This window comes from Camelus dromedarius, chromosome 18 (assembly GCF_036321535.1).
Source record: "Camelus dromedarius isolate mCamDro1 chromosome 18, mCamDro1.pat, whole genome shotgun sequence".
Taxonomy (NCBI): Eukaryota; Metazoa; Chordata; class Mammalia; order Artiodactyla; family Camelidae; genus Camelus; species Camelus dromedarius.
Genome location: NC_087453.1, coordinates 41,990,400 through 42,016,934, shown reverse-complemented (window position 1 = coordinate 42,016,934; position 26,535 = coordinate 41,990,400). Strand labels below are relative to the sequence as shown.

Here is a 26,535-nt window from a genome sequence, read left to right as displayed (position 1 = left end):
GTTTGTATTTTTATGTCTGTAGTAGATCAGTTCCGTTCTCCACCGTGGAGAAGCGGCCCCCTGCAGGATTTGTCCGGGGTCCCAGCAGTGCACTCCCCTCTCATCAACCAAGCTATATGCTCTAGGGGTTCCCCCCAGGGGGCTGCGTGAGTCCTTCCGTTGTGCTGGGCTGACTACGAGGGGGGCCTGCAGGCTTGGCTGGCGCCAGGCCTGGTAGGTTGCCAGGCCTTGCCCGGTGCGGATGCTGCCACCTGCTGTTTAACCCGGCCTGGTCATGTCATCAGGTGGCTGGTTGCGGAATCCTAGGGCGCCCTGAGGCTAGTGCTGGCCCACTGGTGGACAGAGTCAGGGTCCCGAAGATTCTAGACTCTGGGGCTGTTGCCCACCAGCTGGCAGGTGAAGCCAGCTTCTGAGGTTAGCACTGGTCCACTGAGGGGCAGAGCTGGTTCCTGGAGCCTGGCTGTAGGGCCCAGGAATCGCGGATCATTCGTGGAGGGGAGAAGAGGGAAAGTTCCTGATATAGTTGGTGTGGGGGGCGGGGTGTCCCGAAGCTTGCGTTGGGCTGCTAGTGGTCAGGGCCAGGGCCAGGGCCCAGCTGGTCCCATGGCTGCGGCTGACCTGCGATGCAGGCTCCTAGTTTTATTGCCTCTGGCGTCTGTCCCCTGGTGGGTGAGGCTGGTCTGGAGGCTTCAGCAGGCTTTCTGGTGGGAGGGGCCTCTAGCATAGCGGGGGGCGGAGACCGGTCCTGGCCCTGGGGTGGGCGGGGGCATTCTAGGGGGCGTGTCCAGAGGCAGCTGCGTTCTCCTTAGCCTTTAAGCAGCCTGTTTGTGCCCGTTGGTTGTTTGGCCTCTGGCATCCCAGCGCTGGCGCCTGCAGGCTGCTGGGTGGGGCCAGGTCTCCGCGCAAGGAGCCCGGACAACAGCCTCCACGGCAGCATTGCTCTTCCCGGGGCTGAATGTCCCCTAGTCGATCTGCCACCAGTGACTGTGTCCCCAGGGTGAGCTGCAGCTGCCCTCCACCTCTCCAGGAGGCTCTCCAAGACCAGCAGGTAGGTCTGGCCTGGGCTCCTATGAGATGACTGCTTTTTCCCTGGGTCCCGGTGGGTCCTGAGGTCTTGTGTGTGCCCTTTAAGAGTGACGTCTCTGTCTTCTCGTCCTGTGGGGCTCCTGCACTTAAGCCCCCTGGCCTTCAAAGCCAAATGCTCTGGGGGGGGGGGTCCACTTTCTGGTCCTGGCCCCCCAGGCTGGGGAGCCTGATGTGGGGCTCAGAGCTCTCCCTCCTGTGGGAGGGCCTCTGCATAACCATCCTCGTGTGTGGGGCCCTTCCCCCAGTATGGGGTTTGGTTGTGTCGCTGTCCGCCCCTCCTACTCCCTGATTGAGGTTCCTTTATGACTAGTTGTAGAACAGCTTCTCTGGAAGGTTCCAGTCTTCTTCATCGATGGTTGCTTTGCAGATAGTTATGCTTTTGGGGTGCTCGTGAGAGGAGGTGCACCCAGTACTCCACCGTCTTGGCCACTCTCCTGAATCACCTGGGAATCTTGTTAAACTGAAGCTTCTGATTCAGCCTGTCTGGGAAGGAACCTGAATTCTTGTGGTTCTAACAAGTTCTCAGATGGTGCTTATGTGGCTGGTCCCGGGACAACACTTTGAGAAAAAAGCATCCAGGTTAGTGTTTGTCAACCTTGTCACAGCTGGAATTCCCTGGGAAGCTTTGAACATAGCTGTCACCTGGGCCCCGGGCCAGAGACTTTGAGTTAGCTGGGTTGGGATTTTTGAAAACTTCCTAGGTGATTCTAATGTTTGTCCAACTGTTCCAGGACAGTGGTTCTGAGAGCCCAATGTACACAGACTCCCCTGGAGGACTTGTTAAAACGTGTACTGCTGGGCCCAACCCCGGAGTCTGATTCAGCACATCTGGGGTGGGGCCTGAGAATTTGCATTTCTAAAAAGTCCCCAGGCAATACTGGTGTTGTTGGTCTGGGGTAACACACATTAAGAAACACTTGTCTACAAGCAAGACAGTCATGGAAATAGAAGACTTGCTATAAGACGTGAGAAGTTCAACAATAGAACCGTGTACAGTTGGTAGCAAGAGAGAAACCTGGTTAAGAAAGGGCTTCAGGGAGGAGGTGATGGCTGAGTTGGAATCAGAAAGACACAGAGGATGGGGAAGTAGTGATAGAAACAACTTTAGCCAGAAAGAACATGTATAAAGATACACTGAGATGAAAGGGCAGGGTGCGTTTTGGGGACCCTGTGAAATCTGATATTGTGAAGATATATAAACTCAGAACAAGGTAGTTACGATAGCGCCCAAGATTTGATCCCGAGGCTGGGACGAAGCCCTGAGGGGCATCCCATGCAATTCTTAGACTTTACTCTCAAAGCAGTCGAAGGGGTTAAGATCAACTTGATAGTGATGGGGGGTGGGTCTAAGAAACAACGGGTCCGCAGAGAAGTGATTGGAACAACTCACAATGGAGATACCGGGGGCACAAACTTGGGTAGTGGGAGGGAGCCCCCGAGAATGTGGAGGGAGGAGGTAAACCCGAGATGTTGAGAGAATTAAGTTGATGGCAACATCAACTTGATGTTAGCCTTGGGGTCAGGTGGTGTTGGCTCAATTAACCAAATTGATGGTGGCACCAAATAAACAGGGAGAAAGGTATTTAGGGGTCAGGCGGAGATGGGGATAGCGGAGGAGGTAAAGATTTGTATATGTTGGCGATATCGAGCAGGCAATTGGACATACAGCTCCATAGCTCAGAAGCAAAGAGTCCAAGTGGATGGTAATTTAAATAATAGGAGTGATGAGATTGTGCAGAGAGGGTGTACTGAGTGAAAAGAAGACCCGGGGGCAGTTCAATCCATGTTCCAAGTACTACTGTTGCATTTAAAAACCCTCACACCTTGAACCTTAAAGGGACAGTAATTATTTATTTTGCTCATTAGCTGCCACATGGCGGGGCTCAGTGGGGACAGTGAATTCCTACTCCACGTGTTTTCAGATGGGGAAACCTGACTGGAGGGAGAGGAGCCACTTCCCAGACAGATCGGGGGTTTGGGGAAGTACAGCTCAGTCCTACGGCTGGCAAGTTGGTGCGGGCTGTCAGCTGGGGCTCAGCTGGGGCTGTGGGTCGGAGCCCTCAATCTTCTTCACCCAGGGCTCTCCATGGATGCATGAGCTTCTTCTCAGGATGGTGGCTAGGTTCCAGCAGGGGACAGCCCAAAAGAACCCAGAGGAAACTGTCTTGCCTTTGATGACCTTTTCTCACAAGTCACAGCGTCACTTCCTTGGTGGTCACAGGCCAGCCCAAGCCGAGGGGAGTGAACACAGGCCCCACCTCTCAACGGGAGGAGAGTAGAAGTCACAGTGTAAGAAGTGCTTGGCTGGGAGGTGCTCTTTGGCTTTCTTTGGAGAACAGGTCTGCCATACCTGCACTGGGGGGAGTGTGATGGGGAGGAGGAGCCCAGGCCCCCTGACTGTGCGCCTGCTGCTCTTCCCCTCTGCTGCTCAGGCTCCTGAGGGGCGCTCTCTAGGGCAGCAGCGTCAGCATCACCTGAGGCACGTCTGGACCGCAGAATCCCAGCCCAGCCTCAGGCCTGTCATCTCATAAGATGCCCAGGAGATGCATCTGCACGATAGATTTAAGAAATATTTCTCTACACCACGCTGGCTCCTCTGGCTGCTGGTGCCCAGGGCCTCATCCCTGTTCTCAAGTGCCGCCTCCTTCCCAGTCTGCTACACACGATGTGTCAAAACCGCAGTCCAGGGAGACACCGTGGCGGTAGGTGCACAGGTGTACGAGCAGTGTGTGGACACTTCCTCTCACATTCTGATCACTGGCCGGGCTTTCAGAGAGAGCATCTTTCTAGGACGTAGCAAACATCCTCTGACAGCAGGCTAGTCCCAGCTGACTGGCAGATGGTACTTGGAGAGAGAGCTGCTTAGTTCATTACCTCCGTGCGCAGCAGTGTGGCCGGGCTTGCGGGAAAACAGGACATCCTTGAAGTCCCTTCGGGAGTCCCACTTTAACTCTGTGGTCCGGGACATAGGCCCTGAGGCTTTCTGCTCCTGGCGACAGATTAAAAAATAGCATCTGCTGTCATTTGTCAGGATCCTGTGCATGCAAGGGACGTGGAGATGGTGCTTTTAGAAAAAATCAAAACCCATAGCCCTCCTGATTGCTGATCTTTGAAGGTGAATTGTCAATTATGCACTTAGGACCTAAAGACTGATACCATTCAGTTGAGCATCTTAGCTTCTGTGGTTGTTGACTCATCAAAGATCTGTGAGCACTGATGTTGTGCCCGGCACTGGGGATGCGGCCGTGAGCAGGCCCCTTCTTTGCCTGGGGCAGGGCAATGTCAAAGCAGAAGCCACACACTGGGGTTATGAATCAGGCTGGTGGCGTTCAGCCTCACCAGCCCAGTCCAAGCCCGAGGTCTTCAGACTCAGAGCAATTGCCCCCAGGCTCTGCAGTTGTGCTGTCGTGAGTGGTGAGGCTGCCAGAGCCTGGGTCTCCTGGGTTTTGGCCTCTGAAATGTGTGACCCGCCCTGCCCACCGCATCGTGACTGATGGTGGAGAGGGCGCACCTGCTGAAGGGATGGTTCCCTTGCTGGCCCGAGGCCAGGGGTCGCCGCCACAAGCCCGCAGCTCACATTCCTGTGGCACTTTGTGCCTCTCAAAGTCCAGATATGGGCAGAACGCCCCTGCAACGTCTGAATAACCCCAGACGCCAAGGACAGTTCTATGGACAAAAGTGTCGGTGCTCTAAGACTCGGGCCAGCAATCTGGGCTCCCAGTGCTAGTCGCCCCCCCCAGCATGGTCACCTTCTGCCTGCTTCTCTGACTTCAATGTGCTCTGATCATTTGGGGACCTTGTTAAAATAACATACTCTCTCTGATGAGAGAGGCCTCTGGGGTGGGGTCACAGATTCTGCACTTTTAACAAACTCCCACGGAAGCCGATACCGCTGGCCGTGCTTTGGCTAACTAGGGTCCAGAGCAGGGGCTGCAAACTACTGTTTGTGTCTATAAAGTTCATGGCACACAGTCACATCACTGATTGACCTATGGTTTGTGACTGCCTTCTGGCCCCAACAGCAGAGCTGAGTGGTGGACAGAGACCTTCCCTGCCACAAAGCCTAAAACATTTACTATCTCTATTCATGGAAAAGTTTCCAGACCCCCTGGTACTCAATCAAGGCTCTTTATTCCAATCACCTGGGAAATTCTCAGACACACCAAGCCTGAGCCCCACCCACAGCAAGTCTGATTTAATGCTCTGGGGTGCAGCCACATCCCAATGTGCAAAGTCTCCCAGGTGGTGCACGGGGGGGCTGCAGGCCCTAGTGGGTTAATTGAAGCACCATCCGGTGCCCTGGCCACCCCCTGTTCCCTTTGCCTCCTCCCTCGTTCGGCCATGTGACTTTCATTTTTAGAGTTGAAGTTTGCAGCTGATTTCAGCAGCTGCTTTGGGAACAGATTTTGATAAGAAACTTAGAATGCACAGCTGAGCACTGTGGGGCCCCCTGCCCCCAGAATATTTATATGCAAATAACTAACAGCCTTGTTTATGCAAACTCTAAAACTGAATCAGTTGAGAGAGGTCTTTGTATGTTGCTTAACCTTCTGATTTTCCCCTTGGCTTTTCTGGGCACATTTCTACTTGTCTTTCATTTTTCCTCTTGCAGCCTCCAGCCCACGAGCAGCCTTTTGCTGCCTCCTTATTAATCAAAGCAGATTAAGTCTCATTTTCTTATCACTGCGTTTGCTGGCTTGGTTGGTATTTAGTGTGCCAATTTCCATAGGAAATGGCTCATCCTTCTGTGCAGCAATGAAATGAATTGTTTGAAAGAGGAACATCCCCAAAGCTGGCAGTGGAGGTAAATATTGTCCCAGGTTGGAGATTACCTCAAGGTGCCACCTGATGTCTGTCCATTTCCCGAGGAGGAGCGAGGGATTTGGAAGAAAACCTCCCTTTCCCTGTGTGGGTCTCCTCTGGGAGGAAGGCTCAGCTCCCTCTGCTGGGGTGGGTCTCCTCCGGGAGGAAGACTCAGGTTCTTCCAGGGAAACGTCTTTCTGCTACCAAACTGAATGTGGCGGTGCCAGTCTGCTGACACCGAGCTGTGCTGAGGGAAAGCACAGCGTTTATTACAGGGCACCGAGCAAGGTGTATGGGCAGCTAATGCTCAGAAGACTCCAGCTCCCCAGTGACATTCAGAGAGAGGGTCTCAGGGTGCACGATCAGCTCGTGCACACTTCTGATTGGCTGAGGGTGAGGAAACAGGGTGATGTTTGGGGAATCTCTATCTTCAACCTTCTGGTTCCAGCTGGTCTGGGGGTCTCCATGCTGGTGGTCAGCATGCAGTTAGCGTCTTCCACCTGGTCGGGGTGGGGTGCATGGCTTTCGGTATCTGCAAAACAACTCAAGGACCTGGCTCAGGATATTAACTATAGCCCTGAGGAGGAACTAAAGGTCCTTGACTTTCTTTTATGGCCCAATTAGGATTATTTTATCTTGCTTGACTGTTTTCCTTTGTTTCTGCATTTTCTCACTTCTCTGATTGAATTTGCTCTTTGGAACTCTGGGGAAGGCGTGCAAGGCTAAATCTTTTCTATAAACAAGAGCCAGGGGACATGGGGGTGTCTGTCCCCAGGAAGGCCCTGCAGCGTCCTGCTCAGTTTTCATTTCAGAGTCTCAAAGGATGCTTCTCTTGTGACTACATGATCACACCAGTCCCCTTATTCCAGCCTCATCTCTGGTTCTACCCAGAAGAGGGTTCTTTGAATCTAAGGTGGCACACATGCTCTCGGAGGAGCTGGCACCACCTTAGAAAGAAGGGGCCTTTCTGTGCCCTCAGGACAGAAGAAAACTTTAAGGCAACTAAAACTAAGACTTTTAAAATCCAAGGTGTGGTTCTCAAACCTGGTTGCACTTTAAAATCATCTAGAGAGCTCTTAGAACTGCCTGTAGCCGGTCCCCAATCTCTAAGATGTTGATGTACTGGTCTCAGGTGTGGCCTGGTGATGGTATTTTTTTTTCACACTTTTTTTTGAAATAATTTAGATCTTCAAAAAATATGCAAAAGAAGTGTTCCTATGTATCCTCACCCGGCATTCCCAAACGTTCATAATTTATGTAACCACATTACCATGATCAGAATCAGGAAATTAGCACTGAGATGCGTTACATTGATGCATGACTGTCCTACAGACCTTACTCAAATTTTGCTGATTATCCCACTAACATTCTTTTCCAGGATCCCACGTTGCCTTTAGTTGTTGTGTCAAGAATTCTTAGTTTCCTTTAATCTCAGATGCTTCCTCCATCTTTGTCTTTCTTGACCTTAACACCTTGGAAGCATACTGGCCAGTTATTTGGAAGAATGTCCCTTAACTTGGCATTGGGCAGGGCATGTTGAAAATCCCCCTGGCTGACTCTAATGTGCAGCTAAGGTTGACAAGATCATCATACTTAGTAAAGTGCCTGGTAGGGTCACGAGAAATCTGTAGGGCGAGGACTGGAGGAGAGAGTGAGGGCTAACAGAACTTGGCTCTATCTTTGGTTTGGTCTCTATCCAGATCTTCCTCCTGGACCTCTGATCTTTCTTTTATTTATTTATTTTTCATGGAGGGTGGGGACTAATTAGGTTTGTTTATTTATTTATTTATCTTAACAGAGGTGCTGGGGACTGAACCCAGGACCTCTGGCATGCTAGGCATGCGCTCTACCCCTGAGCTCTACCCTCCCCCTGGACCACTGACCTTTCTTCTTCTACATCCTGGTCCCAAATCAAAGGCTTCATTTGATATCAGCTCAACTCCCTCCTGCTGCATTGAGATCGATTCATTTTTGAAGTTGGATCATTCCTTGGCTTCAAGTCCTGTGAATGTCAAGCCATCTTCCCATGAGGCCCTCCGCCATGGGGCCTGGCCTTTTCCCCTGCTCCATCGATTACCGTGCCCTCCTCCTCTCACTCACACTCACAGCTCTCCAGGCCTTTGACTGCTTCCCCTCCCAGATGCTCTTCCTTCAGACGGCGACACGGCTAGTGTCCTCATGTCTTTCAGGCCTTTCCTCCCTGGTCTGGCCCAGTTCCCCCCTCAGTCTTCGCATCTCCCTCCCCTGCTCCACAGGGAGGGGCTCTTCGCCTGTTTTGTTCACCCCTCTCCCTCCAGAGCCTGGAGCAGTGGCTGACACCCAGCAGGAGCTCAGTGTATGTTTGTTGAATAAATGGATGAAATAGTGGTTAAAGAGAACATCAAAGAATAGCTTCATTATCGAAGGAGAAGAGATTCTGTTTATAACCATGAGTACAATCATTTTAAGCTCTCTCTCTTTTTCACTTGACCGTTGCCCAGACTCCCACTGTGCAGATTGTCCCTCCTTTTCTGGCACCTTCCATTTTTCCAGTTCACCTGTCTCCTCTGCACGAGGGAAGATGGCCCCTGAGATGAACCAGTCAGTAATTCCCTCTCCTTTCAGCAGGGATGGGGAGTGGCTTGTCAAATACGCAGACTTTTTTTTATCCTTGTCACAGTCAGAAGCTGTAGAGAAAGTCTGGGTACCTGATGTGACCCTGGGAAATCTTACTGCAGTAGCTTCTCAAAGCTTAACTCCTTTGCTGGTGTCTGAGAGGAAGGAAGGTAGCCAGATACACTCTTCTTATGAAATAAATAATCACCATTCTTTCTATATGCCAGTGTGCGTGTGTGTGTGTGTGTGTGTGTGTGTATGTGTGAAGTTTACCTTTAACAAAACCCTAAGTGGTAAGTAATTGTCATCACTATTCTACAGATATGACAACTGAAGCTTAGAAAAAGATTAAGTTGGCAGGTAAACAACAGGACTGAGATTTAAACCCGGGTGCTTTGATGCTCCAACCAGGGATCTTAATTAGCTCCAAAATCTCTGTAGCTGCCTGTAATTAACAAAAACAGGAAGAAGGTGGCACATTGCAGGCGATGCCAGCTTTGGGGTTGCTTTAGGAACTGGAGGAACACAGGTATTCTGACTTTAGAAACTGAGAATTGGTGGCAAAGTTTAAACATCTTCCAGGTCTGTTTATCCTTCCTCGCCACCCCTGGAACATAACTGCGGATCATATCTGCGTCACGTAGTGTGGTGGTTCTCAAAGTGTGGTTCCTGGAGCACGTGAGAGTGGACAGAAGCACAAAGTCCTGCCCTTCCACTCTTGACTCATGAATGAGAAACTCTGAGGTTGAGGCCCCAGAATCTGAGAGGTACTCGGCCTCCAGGTGATTCTGCTGTGCACCCAGCTCTCAGAATCCCTAGCACAGTGGTTAGAATAGTCCTCTCGGGCTCCGGACTTCCCGTGTTCCAATCAAAGCCGTACTGCTTACTACTCATTAGCCTTGTGTAAAATAGTGTCTTGGTGCCTCATTTGGCTTATCTACAAAGTGGGGATAGTAACAATCCCCTCCTTGTTACCAAGATCAAATGTTGTTGAGTTAAGAGGGGAGGGCTGAGCTCAGTGGTAGAGCACGTGCTTAGCATGCATGAGGTCCTGGGTTCAATTCCCACTACATCCATTAAAAAAAAAAAAAAAGAAAAACCAAGAGATAAAAAAGAAAAAAAATTAGAAAGATCAAAGGATCAAATGAGTTAACATATACAAAGTGATTTGAACAGTGAATAATGTTGACATGAGCTATATATTTTCTTTTCATATTTCTCATATCTTCTATTTGGGGAAAAAGAAAACACAACTATTTTTTTTCCTCCTGGCTGGCCCGGATCCTTTGAAGAGCACCCAGCAGCTCTGATTCCACAGTGAAGTCGGCTAAGGCTAGGCTGCTAATGAGTTTCGCTGGGGCTGGTAAAGCCGGCGCCCGGTGCCAGGCGAAATGGAAACAACAGCTGGGCAATCACGTTTCACTTTGCTTCAGGAGGAACTCAGGCCCAGGCAGCGGCAGCAGGAGCGCTTGGTGACCCGGTGTTGTGTTCCCATGTCTCTGGACTCCGTGGATACGGTCCTGTGTCCTGTGGGCCAGCTCTGCTGGGCTCTTGTTTGCAAAGTGGATGATGATTACTCAAGACAGTGTTATTTACCTAACTGTTGCCTCCCAACTCACCGTGCAGAACCAAATGACTCAGATGAGACTGAAGGGACCAGAGGCCAAGACAGGCAGGAAGAGGCTTTGGAGCAGAATATTTGGAGACGGATTGCTATTCAGATCAGCCCAGCCTTGTCAGGAGGCCAGGGGTGAGCAGGAGCCTTCTTCTCTGGAACATTTCAGAAAGCTGCATTTCTAGCAGCTGACCTTGCCCCTTGCTGTCTGAACTAAGTGTGGGCTGACTAACCTGACTGGCTCATCCATTTTTCCAGGGATGTTGAGAGAGCAGGGAACTGAAAAAGGAGGACTGTCTACAGGGGGGAAATGAGACAAAGCTATTTAAAGGTTTATCTGGAACACTAAACAATGGGTAATAGCCAAGAACATTTGAAAATGAAGATGGGTGGAGGCATTGAATTTGCCTTAATGGACATCACCACATGTTGTAAATGACGTTAATAATAACCCAGTGGCGCTACAGAAACTGGAGGAATATGTCAAGAAAATAGGTCTTTGTATAAATGTAAAATAAATGTGTTGTAAAGAAATAAGCCCAAGGCAATGGGATCCAGACGTATTATTTAATAATTGGTGCTGGGGACATTTTTAAAGTTACTCAATCAAGTTACTTCCCACTAAATAACACATACAAAAATAAATTCAGGGCACATTAAATATGTAGATGTAAAAATGGAATCTAAGAAAAAAAGAAAGAAGAGAAAATATAGGTGAACAGCTGGAACAGTTCCCTGTCTCTAGATGGGGAATGATGTTTGCATTTCAAAAGCTGCACATTTTCAGACCTAGAAAAATCAGACATGCATTTGGACCAGGGCTTTTTTTTTTTTTTTTTAAGTTGAAGTAGAGTTGATTTACAATGTGTTAGTTTCAGGTGTACAGCAAAGTGATATATATATATATCTCACATATATATATTCTTTTTCAGATTCTTTTCCATTGTAGGTTATTACAAGATATTGAATATAGTTCCCTGTGCTCTACAGTAGGTCCTTATTGTTGATCTATTTGATATATATTAGTGTATAATTGCTAATCCCAAACTCCTAATTTATCCCACCCCCACCACCTGACCAGGTCTAACTTTGATGTGAACAAATGACAGATGTTAGGCAAAGGCTGATTCTACTACATCCTTAAATCTCTATCCAAGATGGTGCAGAACAGCATTCCAGTTTTTTCCCACCACGTTGCTAAGCCCTCTTTCCAGCATGGCACTTCTCTGCTCTAATGTGTCCAGACCGCACTCTCTCCCTAAGCGGATGTGGCTCGGTTGCTCTTGGGGAGTGAGCATAGAGGGCAACACATGGCTCTGTCTCACAGGAGGGAGCTGTTTTACTTCCAAGGCAGAAGCAGGGCTAGGTAACCATCACACGTGTTTCATTTTCCTGCCGGGTGCTTGGCCAACCTACATTTTCCGGGAGTTAGAGTGGGGCCAGGAGACTGACTTGTGGCCAGTGGAACGTGGCAGCAGTTGTGCGGTCCCTCCTGAGCTTGGCTCCTCACAATCTCCATTCCCTCTTCTTGTTCCATGGTGACCTTGGGGAAAACATGCCAAAGGTGACAGCAACACAGGATGGAAGGAGCAGGGCCCCATGTGTCACTGGCTGTAGAAAAGCTGCACAGCTTGGAAGGGGCTGTGATGCAAGTGAAAAGTCAATCTTCATTGTACTGAACCATTGAGATGGTAGTGTTTCCCCAGAGTAGTCCAGACAGTCTTACGTCAACAGCCGCTGTCATCACCCACCCCCGGATAAAAGATGGACTGTGGTAACATCAAAACACAATCCTTCCTTTGTCTGAGGCAGAATGAATCAACAGGTCCCTTTCATCTTTTCTTTTCTTTTTAACTTTTGCATTAAATAGGGAGTGGGCATAATTTCTGAACCAAAGGGAGTTCTCAAAATAATTTTGCAAATATTTTTCTCTCTCCCATTGTTCTGACACTTGTCTTCCCCATCAGGGTGCAAAGCTGTGAACTTGCTTAAAATGGTCACAGTTTAATTTCATATCTTCTCTGTATTCTTTCCCCAAAAGAAAAGGAAAAAAAAAAAACCCAGTCAGGTGATCAGTCCCATAAAAGGGAATTTGCCAAGGGTTTCCCAGAACAAAGTATTGAGCATAATTCCTTCACTTATTCAACAAATATTTAATAAACACCTGTTACGTGGCGGGTACTTTTCTGGGGCTGGGGATTTTTCAGTGAACAAAACAGACAAAAATCCCTGCCCTCATTGAGCATCTTTTCCTGTCTTTTTCTCATGGAGCCAGTGGAGCCTTTCAATAGTTTTTTCTTTTATAAATAAGTACATTATATGGTATATTAGAAAGTGGTAAGTGTCATGGAAAAGGGGGGAAAATAGAACCCATGAGGAGAGCCAGAGCTAGGGGTTCTTTGCAGCATTTCAGAGGATAATTATGATAAGCTTCACCAGGAAAGCTTTGAAAGGATTCCAAGGAGATGAGCAAAGTAGACATATGTACATCCAGAGGAAGAAAATTCTAGAAGGATTAGGGTAGCACTTTAAGGTGAGGACAATGGCTGGTATATTTGAGGGGGTCAGTATGGCTGGAGTGGAGAGGCCCATGGGGAGAGTAGGAGGAGATGGGTTTGCAGAGGTGATGAGGGGTGTGCTTGTGACATCACATGAGACCTTCAGGACATTTTAAGAATTTCATTCCTTAATCTGGGATAACTGGAGAGACATTCAGCTACAAGACCCAGAAACCTGACTCAAAATTGCTTAAAAAGAGAATTTATTGGCCCACATAGCTGAGTCAGGAAAAAAGCTGCCAAAATCTCCAGGTTTTCATGCTTGCTGTGACCTGTGAATTTCTCTTTCACAGTAACCACATATTAAGTCTTAGCGAAAGACACTGACTGATCCAGTTTAGATCACATGGCCTCTCTAAACCAAACACTGAGGTCAGGGATATAAAGCCCTGTCATTGACCAGCCTGGATCCATGTCAGTCCCTTCTAGAGAGCAGAGTGAAAGTTCAACTTCAGAAAATGAATAAAAGGAGTGTTCTGCTAGGCTGAAAATCTTCATCACCTGAAGAAACAGGAATGGATGCTCAGCAGACAAAAATAATAAATGTCAACAACAAAAGTAATGAAACCTGGTACAAAGGGAAAGAGATTTAACAGCATCAAAACATGAAAGTCTGCATGTCAGAAAACATAACAATCAAAATTATAAAACAAAGCATGAGTAGAAAGTATGAAGGAAATATCACACAAGATAATACTCTAAATATATAAACAGTTTTCCCAACACCACTTGCTGACATTTTTAATGCTGGTGTTTGTAGGACCCTCAAGGTCAGTGAAGATTCTATAAAATGGAAATTCCCATTTCTAATTGCTAGCAATACAGCTTTGCAAAGTAATTTGGTGATATACATCAAGTGTGTCTGAAACCTGGTGGTCTCCTCAGGAAATAGACCTTGATGAAGACAAGAATTTGTGACCAAAAGTGTTCATTGTAGTTGCGTTTAAAATAGAAAAAGCCATCAGGTAACCTAAGGTTCATAGAAGAGGGAAGTGATCATATAAACTTAAGTGAAAAGATGAAATATTTTTAAATGGCTTTGGAAAATCCTTGATTGACGAGAATGCACCTGTGACATGACCAAGTGAATAACAGTGTATGTGAATGACACACCATATGATTCAATTATGGAAATACTAGGAAATTAAAACAAGTTGAGAATACTACCTGCAGTCATTCCTAGGTTTTGGACAATTTGTGCGTATTATTTTGATGGATAGACAGACATAGATAGTTAGCTTGGGGGCTTTTTGTTATCTTTTCTCATTTCTGCTATGAATTTATGTGGGTTTTCTGCTTCATGTTGCATTTTTACTTCCAAAAAATATCCAATATCTTTGACTTGTTATGCATAAAATTATGTTATGCATAAAATGTAATTATACTTTAATTTTCTATGTTGCTATCCTTTCAAAGTTATTCATGATAGTTGCTGAAGATTTACCTATTTTAATGGACCTTCAAATAACCAACAGACTTATTTTAACATTTTATTGTTTAAAAAATTTCTCAGTTTTGTGTGTATATATATGTATATATATAGTGCTCATTTTCTTTGGATATTTTTATTTTTCTCAAACCTAAATTTGAATGCTTTTGCAGTGTTTTCTCTCTTTTTTTCCATTTTAAACAATTGGGACGTTTAAGACTAAATTTTCCTCTAACTACAGCTTTGGCTTTATCCCACAGTTTTTATAGTGTTCTTATTTTTGTCATTTTCTAAATAGTCCATCATTTTATTTTTGATAGCATGCTTGATGAAGTATTTAGGAAATTGCCTTTTAAGTATTATAGTAACTATTGTTTCAACATTTAAATTTATTAGTTGCTAGTTTTATTGCAGAGTGATTAAAGGCCTTTGCCTAAGGTGGTGTGGGGCACAAAAATCTAAGTGGAAAGAAATAGCTTCAACAGGGAGTTTAAACCTTGACTCTCACTGCATCTTTTTCCAAAGTTAGTATTTTAAGCAGAAAAAGACTGAGATACCGTTTATTGACAAATTAAGTTATTTTCCCACAATTGCCTCTAACCAGTTGGATAAAAGCTTGGAAACAAGGCAAGCTCAGTTATTAGAGGCAACAAGCTACATTACGTTGCAAATCTGAGTTGAGACACAAATTTTTATCCCTGCCCTGTGAACAAGCAGTTACAAATTGTTCTAAATGTTCTGAAGTAGCAAATATGGCATTCACTGGGCAAGTGCACTGGGGAGGGGATCTCCTTTGAGACAGGGTGGTTGGGAAAGGCACCCCTAGGAAGAGGCGTGACAGCTGAGATCTCGAGAATGACCAGGTACCAACCGAGAACAGGGAGAGTGAGTTTTTAAGTTCAAAGGCCTTGAGCCTGGAAATAATTTGGCTTGTTCTAGGAATGGACTCTGTGCTGGCATTTTATGGACAAATTTGAGAGTCATGGTGATTCAGGAAAATGGATATGGGGCATCAGGAGGGCAGTCTCCCAGCCTTGGTTGAGCCCCTGGAAGGTGCCCTGCCAAGTGTGGGTCCTTGGCTTTGTGCAGGAAAGGATTCAAAAGCGAGCCACAGTTGAGTAAAGGTAGATTTATTTAGAGAGATACATCAAAAGGCAAGAGGAAGGCCAGGAGGTGTTGGGTGCTCAGGTTAGAGTAAAAGTAGGTACACACTCCATAGACAGAGTGCAGGCTGTCGCAGGAGAGGGAGAGGAAGGGGGCATTGGCTACGAGGCGAGGCTCCGTGTTGCCAGTTTTTATGGGCTCAGTGGCTTCATATGCTAGTAAGTGGAAGGACATGTCTAACTAGTCTAGGGACGGTGCTGGGATTCCCAGGAAGTTGGCCATTTCCCTCTCTTTGACCTTTTGTTGCCAGCCTTGGGACTGCCATGGTGCCTGTGGGCGTGTTATTCACCATGCTCATATATTACAATGGGCGTATAATGAAGCTCAAGGTCTACTAGAAGTCGAATCTCCCACCATCTTGAGCCTCAAGGCCTACTAGGGGTTGAATCTTTCGCCATTCTGGTGTTAATTGCTGTGTTATTCCTTGAATGGCTCTGCTCCCTTCCTGTCTCAAAAGAAGATGAAGTTGGAGAGACAAATCATGTCAGTTCTTGGACTTTTAATTTAAATCCTTTGGTGGCATATGTATCAGTTAGCATAGGCTAGGTGATGCGAGGGGAATGCATGGGGCCCAAATTTCAGAACACAGGTTAACTTCTCACTCACATCACCTTCTCAGTGGGGCTTACCTGAAACTCAGCTCCACATCTTCACTTCAGGTTCTACGCTAACAGAGCAGCCTGTCTGGGAAGTTGCTGGTCATTATGACAGAGGGGACAGAAGGGCATGAGTCTTCAAGCTTCTGCCTGAAGTGACATAGGCCATTTCTGCCCACACATCATTGGCCAACGCAAGTCACATGAAGTCCAGTTTCAGTGGGAAAAGGAGGCACTGTCTTCTCCCCGGGAAAGGAAGGTACGTGGGTGTCATTATCCCCTTTAAATCCATATCCTTCCATGCATGTTAACCAAGAAATGGAGCTACGCCTCCTTTCTCCTTCAGTTACAGAGTCACTCTGGGTATTATCAGAGAAGCAATAACTTTAAAAGGTCTGCACTGAATGTGGGTATTTTGTGTGCACACGGCAAATCTCCCATTTCTCTAAATTTTATAAAACATTTTTCTCTTATTCTCATGAGTCCTTAATTTAGGGGCAAACTTTACATCAACTTCAGTAGAAAGGACTTCATATTTCCTACCCAGTTGTAAGGATTGTTTATTCATCTGGTAGAGAGCCTGGAGTTTGAGAAAGGGCCTATAGTATCAAATGGCAGAATCTAATGCTCATAATTTACCAAGTGCTTTTCCCAATGGCAAAGTATCATATCTTGGCAATTTATTCATGTTTAAACTTGTAAGAGAGTTCAGGAAGGTATTAGTATTTCCATCTTCCAAACCAAGAAATAGAGGCATCGTGTTTCTCAAAGCTCCACAACTGGGCCAGAGTTCTGGCAAGAGCAGTGCAAATGGGCATCATTGTCCCTTTTAGTCCTAGGACCCACCAGTAAAGCTAAGCAGTGTTTACTGGCACCTTTTAAAGGCAAAGGGGCAGAAGTATTGGGAGAGAAACAAGAGTGACAGGGAAAGAGATGAAAAATTGGATGTAGATTAAAAAAAAAAACCACAACTGTAGAATCATGTCAAATTATCTTTACTGTCACTTTGAAGTATTTCTGTGGAGATTGCCCATTGTGAGATACGATTGTCCTGCCTACATTTTTTTTTTTTCTCATCAACTTTGTTTATTACTGGAAGAATGCTCCTTGGGTTCAACAGTTTAAAAAACCTTATTCTCCTTTAACTCTGCAGTCCCTGGCTTTGTTGGATAAAGCTGTTGACTTTCTTTATCGCCTTCTGGAGCAACACACCTGATAGAACTTCTTCTGTAGGAAATAGAGGGAATTCAATTTGATGGAATACAGATTTCCATTTTCAGAAGAACACTGAGAGTTTCCCAAAGAGGTTTTTGTGGATCCACTGCCAAACTCTTAACAGTTGTGTAATTCAGTCATAATTCCATCAACAGTAGAGCGAGGAGGATCATGGCTGTGGTGGCTCATGTGACTGGCTCATAAAAGGTGCTCAAAAAGAATTCCAGGAACGGATAATGGGTTCTAAAGGATGGACCAGTATTCATGGAACAACCTTTGACTTCATCTCAACTTCTGTCTTGCACCTCAGAGGCTGTTGCAAGGGTAATTAGCTATCTAGTATTCAGAGAAAAATTATACATTGGGATTTGTGTCTGTACAAACTACTGTATATTTCATTTTGAAAAACATGGCCAAAACTTTGACCAGTCTTTGTAGGGGAAGATCATCGGTAAGCGACAATTGACTTGCAGGAGCAATTTTAAATACACGTACTTGCAACCAGATATATAATGTTTAATAACATTCTGAGTCATTAACTGCCGCTCATGGCTAAGGAACAAATTTCACAAAACACAGAATAATCCCACCGCATCCTCTCAAACAAATTTTATTCATATTCTGCGCTAACAAATATAGTATGAAGGCAACAATTGTTTAAGTTTCTTAGTGTATGGCACAGATGGAAAAGAAACAAACATATTTCGAAGCAGTCCAGTATTTAAATGCTGGTTTAACAGAAGAGGCACGTATTATTCTACTCAGCAGTTTATGCCAGATAGCAGAAGACGTTTTTTTTCCTTGCAAGCAACAGACTACATTTATTTGCATTAAGTATAAACATATCTTGATCAAGAAAATTACTTTTTTTTTCTGATTTTCCTTTATATCACAAATGTCAGGGTAAGGCAAATCCTTAATGAATCATATGATAAAAACCCTATTCCCCAAGAAAATATATTGAACGTATTCTGCTAACTTTGTTATTTTTCAAAGCAAAGCCGACATGCACCACATACAGAGAAATGTCGTTTCAAATCAAGTGCATCAAGCTGAACTGTATTAATTCACAAAGAGGCTTTTCAGTGTTTCACAGAAAGATGAACTATTCGCTGCGATGACTAATATGTGACCCAGTACCACAGACCGTGTTTTGGTGCCTCTTTTGTAAGCTTTTATGAAAGTGGGCTTGTCCAGCAGCTGAACACTTACCAGCTGGAGGAAAAACCCTTTGTCTCTCCTACAACAGAGCACCTTTTTAATTAGAACTATTATGTTGAAGGTCTACCTCGATCCTCTGTATGCAAACATGACTAACTAAGGGACTGTTTTCCTCCCTCCTTCCTATAACTCCTCAAGCCACATAGCCTGGCTGGAGTGTGGTTGGAAATTGACATCCAGAACTCAGATGCAGGAGAATCAATCAGCCTTTCAAACTTTCCATTGTGCTGTCTGTGCAAGGACAGCACAGTGAAATAGGTATTTCCTATGTTGTGCTGTCTTCAATCTGCCCAACAGCTAGATTTTAAATATTTTACTGTTTAGATGGAAATTGACTTCATTATTTGCCTTAAAGCATAAAATCTAATAGCCAGATAGCAACACTAGAGCAAAATGAGGCAGAAATAAAAACACATCTAACCTTAAAATGAGGTTCAAACAAAGTCAGGAGTGGGGCTGATGATATTCACTCCCGTCTTCTGGATACAGATCTTATTTCGTTTTCTATAATTTTCAGGCAGAGAACTCCCTCCTCCCATTGCTACCCCACCCACATTTAAAAGGAATGAGCAGAATGGCTGTCAGTGATGAAAAAGGGAACACGAGGACCGAAGTCATTCCAGTCCTGCTCCTGCTACCTGGGACATCAGGTCTCTTTCAGGTTTGTCCGCTAAAAAACCCACCATCCCTCCTGCTTCCTTCATGCTGTTTTCAGCTACAGCTCCTTACTGAGCACGCGTGTTTGGGAGTCACAGGAAAACAGGCTCCTAGCAGACTGAGCTTGTCAGGTGCTTCACAAGAAGAATGGCGGCTTTTAATTAAGTTATAAGGATGACATGAAGTATAGAGGCTATCAGTATTCCTATGGCATCATTTCTGAGATTATTTAAAGCGAGGCTTTTCCTTGTTTCTAGAAAGCATTGTCTGCTGGTAGCAGAGGACACGTAAGTTTCCGCTACAAACAGTGGACTAGCGGCAGAAGGGGGAATGGCCACAAGCCAAAATCATGAGGTCACTTCAGTATCATTGCTGCTAGGTTGATGAGCAGCTTAAAAAAAATGAGGATATTAAAAAAAGATGAGGATTACATACGTAGAACTATAGCTTGTTAATTATTCCAGTAGACTAAATAAGCCATCCAGAGAGGCAATAAATTCAGAAGGGCCAAAACAAAATTCATAGGAAGCTAAGACGCTGAATTTACCATGAAGGAAGGCACAAAGCTGAAGAATTCCATGGGGCAGTTAGAAAGCAGAGCATCCTTTAATTGTAGAAATGCTCACTTTGATCCATTAATTTTCTCCCCTTTATGAAAGAAGAAATACATAACTAACTTACAATTCTAAAGCTCTTCCGAGGAAGGTGGATCTAAGAAGAGATGCCAGAAATAACCAGGAGTTTCTGCAGAAACAAACAGACTGGTCTAAGAGCCCGGGAGGCGGTGGGAGGCGGGCCTCTCACCTTGTGAGGGTTCTGTCCATGCTGGCTCTGGGACAGACCTTTGTGACAATGTCTGACCTCTTCCTGGGACCGTCATCCCTCGTGCCCGCTGTACCACTGGCATCTTGGCTCATTAGTACTGCTGTTCCCCTTCAGCATGTACTTGAGAGGGAACCAGCTGTTAAATCAGCCTTGGCCTTGGCATGAACAAAGCACACCATTTAGAAGCAAACCAGGAAGCTGGAACTGCAAGCAAGACCTCTAATTGCCTTGAACTTCAAATGAGAATCTACTCTGTGGGTCATCGGTCCCTGGGTAAAGACAGGGTGTCCTGTTATGAAAAGCATATACATAAAGAGAGATTTCAAGTGGAACTTCTAATATTCATAGGCGTCTGTTTGGATCCTAAATGCAGCAGCTCCCCTCTCTTAACTGAGACACCTAGGAAAGTGCCATCCCATACAACTGTGTCACAAGGAGTCACAACTCCCTGGGGCGGTTCAGGGGGCTCCATGCTGAAAAATACAGTAAAGACCTCTTGAACCAGGTGAGCTCTGCTGAAAGTTGGTGTCAGGGAAGAATGCACCTGCCGTTCTGCTGTGATGGAAGAGACCCGCCTTCCTTGCTCACTTCTGTGCTCTGTTCTGGCTTAAACCCTGTTTCCCGATTCCTCGTGATAACCACGTGGAACAAAACTGTACCTTGGGAATCCTGAATAAAATACCATTTTCAGTTCATCATCCTGTCCTTTTTCCAAGTGATGTCTGCGATTTTTGCCCATTTTCTAGCCTGCCTCCTTTGTCTGTGGATTATACTTATGTAGGGTCTGATGATTCCTGAAATGTAGCCTGCAGCTTATCAAACATTCATCTTCCTTCTCGTTCTTTGAAGAAACCACTGAACCAACCAGCTTTGTGAAATAACCAGATACACATGTGTGTTACACGTGCCACTGCGACCCTGGGGCAGAGTTGTGAGAGAAAAGACAGGAAGTACAGGGCTGGCGCCTGAAAGATGCATTAACACGGGTCCCCCCACCAAATGAAAGAACATATATTTTTTCTTTTTTTCTTTCTTTTTTCTGTGGGGAAACAGAACAAAATGCAGCTGGAGAAATTAGAGCAAAGAATTCCCCATCCTTCCGTGGGACTCGCCTCCCCCCACCCCACACCCTCCAAGTGTGCCCAGCTGTCTTGCTACACCCCCGGGCCGGGAGAGGTCTGCAATGCTGAGGACTGTCATTTCCTTCTGTTTCTGTGTCCCTTTGCTTCATCTTGTGCCCCTGCTGAAGACAAGGAGAAACCATTTGTTAGATTAAAGATGAGATGCCTCCATAGATTGAGCAAGGAATATCTTTTTAATACAGCAACTGAAGTGTGTCTCACCCTTCAGACATGCCTAGAAATATCTTCTTTGACTATCAAAGAGCTTTGGATGTTTGAGCTGTAATTGTTGGCCCGGGGTATCTTTAAAGAAGATATAAATCACTGCAAATAAACATATGCCATGTTGACAACTTACTTCAGCTGACGGGATGATTAAATCAACTCTTCAAAGTATTCTTTGAAAAACCAGACCTTGAACTGGTATTCCCTCCCTTCTCGGCCTGTTTATGCGCCCCAGTTTGCAGGGCTCTGCACAGAAGCAATAATAATTTATATAATACTGACTTGCAAAAGTCATTAGTGGGATGGTTATCCCACCACTCTGAGCTCTTCGTTATGAAGGATGCATTGGCTGTGTTCTCCACTTGTGAGAGCTCTAAGAAGACAGCGTGCCTTAGAAGGACCCCTGCTCTTTGTTATTAATTTTGTTTAGATTAAAAAAAAAAGGTATAAATCCACATATAGGGCAATGCACAGATCTTAAGTATACTTCAGCTTGTTTTGAAAAATGCATGCATTTAACCCACACCACTACCAAGATATAAAACATTCCCAGCACCCCAGCAAGTTCCCTTTTCAATTATTAACCGTGCTCCTGCTGGAACCAACAATTGCTCTGACTTCTATTGCCATATATTACTACATCTCTTCCAGGAAGAATTGGAGACGATCTCTGAGCTAACTTTCTATTCTAGTGTCCTATGAATTAAAAAAATATACTCTTTGAGGTGTGTATGTGTACATAAAAGCAATAGCATGCCTGTTGCAGACAATATTTAAAATATCCAAAAGTAGACAAGAGAAGAAATCATCCTGCATAATGCTTCTATGCACAATAACGTCTGTCATTAATGTTATGGAGTGTTTCCTTATATTACTTTTCTATACCTTTCATTCAAATACACACAATCATAAATTTTAATTTTAATAATGAAAATTGCAACCATGAAGAAAATTACAGACAACACTAAAACATACCTAGAATTTATTCACCATCTAGATTTAAAATGTGTTAATATTTTTCAAATTTCCTTGTGGTCTTTATTTGACTTTAAAAAATCAAGCATTACAGATAAATTAATTTATAGATAAATTAAAACTATTTCTCTCCCTTCCGAGTGATTACCGAATCCTGATGTTAGTGTGAATCAGCAGCTTGCATGTTTTTATAATTTTACGCACATAGACATTTACAAATATACACATGATGGGAAATATGTAGTATTACTTTGTGTATTATTGAATACGCATAAATAGTAATTTTGTTTTACCTTGTTTGTAACCAGCCACCAATTAATTAATTACTGTAAGTTTATAGTCAATATATATTTTAATTTTCCTTTGTGTTTACCATTTTTCTTAGCTTGCAGTTGTTCCTCGCACCCTACTCTTTCCTCTGGGCTCAGTTTTCTTCTTACTACTGTGCATCCTTTAGTAGTTTTTTGAGAAAAGGTATGTGAGTAGCAAACTTTTCTTTCTTCCTGAAAATGGCAGATATCATTTTCTTAAGTGACAGTGAGATTAGTGAAGAATTTTATGTTGACACTCATTTTTATCTATGATCTGAAGACTCAGAATGACTCCATACCTTCTGACTTAAATCCTTGATCTTGTGAAACCTGCTGTCTGTGCAATACTCATTTCTTCATGGTTAACTCACTTTTCTCTTTGTTTATTTTTTTTTTTTTTTGTCTTTGGTGTTCTGCAGTGCATACATGTGAATTTATTTTGAATACGTCCTTCTTGTAATTTATTATCTTCTTTTAACTTAAAATTTATGACTTTTACCAGTTACAATAAATCCTTGCCATTATCTTTCAGATACTGACTACTATCCCCTCTTAGAACTCTTGCTGAACACAAAACGTCTTGGGTTTTCTCCTTCTATACCCCATGTCTCTTCATGTGTCATTTACATAACTACATATTTGCTTGCTTTTTCCAAATTGTTAATTTTTCTTAGTTGGCTCTTTTCTTATGGTTTTTATCTGCTTTTTATCTTTTTTTGTCCTTTAACTGTATTTATTTTATAAAATCTTCAAAATTTCCTTCAGGGTCTGATAGTGCTAATCATCCTGTAATTCTACCCACTGGCTCTCATTCATGATGGACCATTTCTTTGTGTGTTTTGGAAGTTAAAATTGTGAACTCATCTTCAGAAATTGATTTCTTCTGTAGGAATTCCAACAGATAGTTTTACACTTCTATTTGCTAACTCTACCAGGGATAACACTGGTCTATAACCAGCTACTAAATCAGTTTCTCAGTTTGTGCATTACTGTATGCTTTTGGATAAAATTGTGTTTCAAACTCAGGGTGCACTTCTGTTTTCTAGTTATTATGGGAGCTTTTTTCCTTCCCCATGCAGCACCCTGGGCTCAAGCCCTCTTGTTAATTTTTTGAGCTGGGAGTCCCAGATATATTTATGTAGAAGTATCAGTGTCAACTCCCTCCCTTGAGTGGCCCCAGGTCCCAGGTGGGCGTTAAAGCCCACGTTTCTAACCACAGAGCCTCCCAGAGCATCAACAACCAAACTGCAGCCCTGGGGGCTGCCTCATTGTCTGGCCACCAGGCTGCTGTTCTGGCTTTCAAATTCCTCTTCCCTTATGACACCTTCACTTTCCTGTCAGTTAAGCTATGTATTTTCAAATATTTTTTGTTACTGTTTATCTCTCATTTCTAAGCATTTATATTGAGAGGGGATCTGCATTACCCTACCTTTTCAGTCACCTATTGCTACAAAAACAAGCCACTCCAAAACGTAGTGCCCCCCCCCCAAACTCATGATTTATCATTTTTAATGATTCTGTAATCTGGCCTGGGCTCAGCTGGGCCGTTCATCTGCTCCAGGTGGCATCCATGGATGCCAGAACATCCAAAATGCCCTCTCGGTTTCCACAATCTCTCCTTGTTCTTCCTCATTCTATAGCACAGCTTGAGCTCCTTACAGGGAAACTGGATTCCAAGAATGCAAAAATGGAAGTTACAAGGCCTTCTAAAGTGCAGCCTGGAAGCCACACTTGGCCTGCCATATTTCTCTAGAACCAAAGGTTCAGATTCCATAAACATCTTTTTTTTTTAAATTTATTTAATTAAAAAAAATTTTTTTATGGGGGAGGTGGTTAGATTTTACTTACTTAGTTTTAGAGGAGGTCCTGGGGATTGAACCCAGGACCTTGTGCATGCTAAGCATGTGCTCTACCACTTGAGCTATACCCTCCCCGCCTTTCCCATCTTCACATGCCCTCAAATAGTTACTGAAAAATTATTTTTACATTTGCACAGTGTTCTATTGATTCATTGAACAGTTTCTCCATTGCTATTTATGACTGATCCGATTTTCTTGCAATTATAAATTACACAATGCTAAGCATTCTTATATTATGTCTTTGAACTCTACAATTCTAATTCCATTTCACTGTATTTCTTTAATTTCCTTGGAGGTATGATGCACAGAACTAAAGGTTCTTTCTTCCCATTGAACTACCAGATAACCTCTACAAACTCAGCTGTGTAAATATTTCTGTGAGAATCAGTGAAATTCCTTAAGTCATACTGTTCTCTGTGACAACTGGGTTCAGAAATTTACTATTGTTTTAGGATCAGTATGGTGTCATCAAAGAGTTCTGTACTGGAAGTATCTGAACTTCCATTGATCAGCTAAGTGACATGCAAGTTACTTCTTACTGGAGCTAAGTTTCCTTAAACCAATTTCAAACTTAAAGTTTTGACAACTTATACATTTGGGTGAAGGTATGTAGATTCACATTTATGGTCAAGGAAAATATTTTGACATGAACCAAGGAAAACATATTTATTCTGGCACTTTATCTAGATATTGATAATAGTGCCTGTAAGACAAAAAACCTAGACAAGAAGTCTATAGTTTGTTGGCAGCAAAGGGACAAAGGTAAGGCAGTACTAAAGAATGTGCATTTAAATTGTTCAGGCTTAGTCTCACTTCATTACTTTTTAATGGAAACTTCTTTACCGTATCATTTCTGTAGCTCAGCAGGATAATTTAAAATACATGAACAAGGTTTAAAAAAAAAGATGAAATGTTTATAAGACCATGTATGAGTTTGTACTTTTTAGCAGTCCTGTGCTGTACATGCATTGCACAAATGCTATTATATTTAGTTTTAAATGATATTCAAAACCATGATGGGAAGACAGCTGCCTGCTTTCACATGTTCTCAAACTTTAGTCTGCCATGATGCTGGAGCTTGAGTCTGGTGCAACATGGCCTTCTTGGGGGGTGTGGAGACCTACAGAGAAGACTCAGGGAGATGTGAATGATAAATGTTGCCTGCCATATACCCCTGCCCTGATGGTGAGCCCTAAAGGAGCTCAAAATGGAGACAAACAGGCTACCCACTGGCAAGCCCTCAGCCACTGCAGCCATCCCCCAGCCATGCACCCAGAGAGGACTCAGGATGGGGAAGAACAGTATACTGGCCCTAGGAGGGTAAGGAGCCTATCAAAGGAATGCAAAGGAATGATTTCAGTGAGCCCAGACTCTTGCATCTTCCCATACATAGAAAAGCTCTATTAATTAACTTGATATAGCTGTTTTTTTTTTTAATTAACAGTAATCTTTTCATGTTTTGACTGCCTGGTCTTTGTTGCAAAACTTCTATATATCCTAGCTCCTCCCTTACCTCTTTAGAGCAATCCCTCCGAGCTGTCTAAAAGGCTGCCTCCCAGGCTTGAAGTCTACAAAGTCCACGGAATAAAACATAATTCTCAATTTTTAGGTTGTGCTTCTTCTTCTTCTTCTTTTTTTTTTCTAGTGGATAGTTTTGGTGACCATGAAGGGACCCAGAGCAGACCTCTCTCCTTCACCTGAACTCTACGAGGATTCAGAGCCTTAGTACCAGCAGAGGCCTCTTGGGCCCATTTACCTCCTTGGAGAGTCTGGGCAAATTTGGGTGAGTCTCTCCTGGTTCTCAGGTCTCCCGTTATTGGTTGATGATCCTAAATTTTATTTGTTGGTGTTAAACTCCTCTCTGGAGGAGTAGGTTATCCTTGAAACTTAGTTTCAAGAAGAGATTCCTGGGTTATATCCTCAGTGAAAGGCACTGGGAAGGTTTGCTCAGTTTAGACCAGGTTATCCTCAGTTGAAAGACTGCAAAGACTTGGCTCAGTTGAACGAATACTGAGTAGGGTTAGATAGAGTATTTAGAGGGGAGGCTAGCCTGTCATTTTACCTTTAATTGGCTACCTACTAAAGTTTGCTGAAATAAAACTGAAATCTAACAAGAGCTTTCAGCTCTGAAGAAGGGCACATCTCCTCTCGCCGGCAACAACTTTTTCAGGCAACTGAGAAACTTGTGAGAGTGGTGGGGGCAGGTCCTCGTATGGTGCAGCAGTCCCTATAGGGAAGCCCACTCATTTTAATGAAAGTTCACTCGGCCAGGGACATGAA

General features: G+C 44.2%; 1 long non-coding RNA gene across 3 annotated transcripts in view; it reads left to right on the top strand.

Moving 5' to 3' along the window:
- The first annotated feature begins 837 nt into the window (after nucleotides 1–837).
- LOC105095117 (uncharacterized) overlaps nucleotides 838–26,535 on the top strand; it is a 33,344-nt gene continuing 7,646 nt past the window's right edge. The window contains exons 1-5 of one of the 3 annotated variants that reach the window (XR_010376682.1): nucleotides 838–1,048; nucleotides 15,910–16,105; nucleotides 17,217–17,385; nucleotides 18,800–18,943; nucleotides 25,901–26,038. This is a non-coding gene — a long non-coding RNA (uncharacterized LOC105095117). Of the gene's footprint in view, nucleotides 1,049–1,453; nucleotides 1,666–15,909; nucleotides 16,106–17,216; nucleotides 17,386–18,799; nucleotides 18,944–25,900; nucleotides 26,039–26,535 lie in introns of all 3 variants that reach the window. The other 2 variants (XR_010376681.1, XR_837725.3) reach the window with 2 other exon arrangements.